The following is a 1,881-nucleotide window of genomic DNA, read 5'->3' on the forward strand; positions in this document are numbered from 1 at the left end:
AAGGATGGAAGGAAGGAAGGAAGGAAGGAAGGAAGGAAGGAAGGAAGGAAGGAAGGAAGGAAGGAAGGAAGGAAGGAAGGGAGGACCACAATAATACTTTGAACTTTCAGAAGGAGAGAACAAACCCTAGGATACTAGAGATGGGGGGAGGTAGGGAGGGGGATTGGGGAATGATTGGTTGGGTAAGGGGCATAAAGAATAATTACAATTTGTAATAATGAATATGCTAATATAAATAAATAAATAAATGGTGGCCCTAACCCAGCTGCAGTGCTGTAGTGCATTATTATTCCTCCCACCATAGTATAAAATTTTTTAAAATAAAAAAATAAAATAAACTCCTGAAACTGCTCATCTGGGGCACTCCATTGCATTCTTCTAAAGAGAAGTATGGGCCGAGCCCGTGGTGCACTCAGGAGAGTGCGGCGCTGGGAGCGCAGCAGCGCTCCCGCAGCAGGTTCGGATCCTATATAGGGATGGCCGGTGTGCTCACTGGCTGAGCGCGGTGTGGCCGGTCTCCAAAAAATAAATAAATAAAAAATAAAGAGACATATAAGCCATGATCTCAGAGACAGAGAGCCTTGGACTCACAATTTGAGAGTTCTTATATTAGAGGGGGAAAAGTGGAACTGTAGAGTTTACCACTGATCTTTCTTTGCCTGTTATTGCTAGATTCTGCAAAAGATCTCAATATGCCATTTTTAAAAACAAAGTCATCAAAAGGAAGAAGTCTCTGAAGAAGGTTTGAAAGACTTAAGAATTAGGTCAATACTGAATAAAACAGCAGAAATGACCTTACACTTAAGCAAAACAAGTGTTCTGTTCAATCATAGAAATGGGTGTGAGATAAAGGGCATTGGGAGCCCCAGTCCAATCACACATCTACTTCACATGCCTGTCAGTGATGTCAGGATTGCCGTCTTTAGTAAATAAAGTCCTTGAGTTGAGATTTTTGTCCCTTGTTTAAAGATAAATATTCCCAGAAGGAAAAAACCCTCTAAGGCAATATCAGTCATCAACACCTTAGTATGAAGTAGTACATCATGGTACTACTGCTGAGAAAGCACTTGGCATGGGAGGGGGTAAAGGAAGGGGCCATTAGGAGACATGTGCAAAATACAGAGCAGTGTCTGCAGAAGGTAGGATTCTAGAAGAAGCCAGGATCAGCCTGAAGACACTGTACTAGGAAATAAAATGGAGTGAAGGAGTTCCAATAGCAAAATGGATGGATTCACAATTTTCTACTTCATTGCAAACACAATAAGGAACTCATCTTCCATTTTTAAGAAGAAACTGAGTTTGTCTCACCTTTTCATAAAGTCTGTGTTGGCAAATCCATACTTAACCCTCTTGTGTTGTGATTCCAGAAATACCACTCTAAAGTAGGAAGCTATTCAAGAGAAGGGAATTTAGGCACAATATCTCTGACTGCCATTGGCCAAAATAGAAAACAGGATCGTGACATTAAACCATTCCATTGAAAGCAGATGATGCCCCTGATAATGCCTCTGGATCCTGACAGGCTAACGCCGACTGGATCACAGCAGTCAGGGTTTAAATATGATGCAGTACTCACTCGAAAGACTTTCTCCACTCTTGTAATGCTCTTCCCAAAGATGGTTCCAAGTTGGTCTCCAATTCCAGCCAATAAAAAACCAAAGAGTGGAATTCCAAAGATGGCATATAAAATACAAAAGATTTTTCCTCCTTCAGTGCTTGGAGCAATATTCCCATACCCTGGTGAGAAATATTAAAAAGAGAAAGGGAGAGTGGCAGAGAGATTAGAGCATTGACCAAAGGATCCACAGACTTTAGAAAGGTTTGTACATTCCTCCTACTTCATGAGCCTTAGGGAGTAGAACTCTATTTTAAAGGCTCTGG

General features: G+C 41.3%; 1 protein-coding gene across 3 annotated transcripts in view; it reads right to left on the bottom strand.

Annotated features, from left to right (window-relative positions):
- Window positions 1-1,881, bottom strand: part of KCNK10 (potassium channel, subfamily K, member 10) — a 150,253-nt gene that overhangs the window by 52,053 nt on the left and 96,319 nt on the right. The window lies entirely within an intron of this gene.

The sequence above is a fragment of the Galeopterus variegatus genome, unplaced genomic scaffold (assembly GCF_000696425.1).
Source record: "Galeopterus variegatus unplaced genomic scaffold, G_variegatus-3.0.2 Scaffold742, whole genome shotgun sequence".
Classification (NCBI taxonomy): domain Eukaryota; kingdom Metazoa; phylum Chordata; class Mammalia; order Dermoptera; family Cynocephalidae; genus Galeopterus; species Galeopterus variegatus.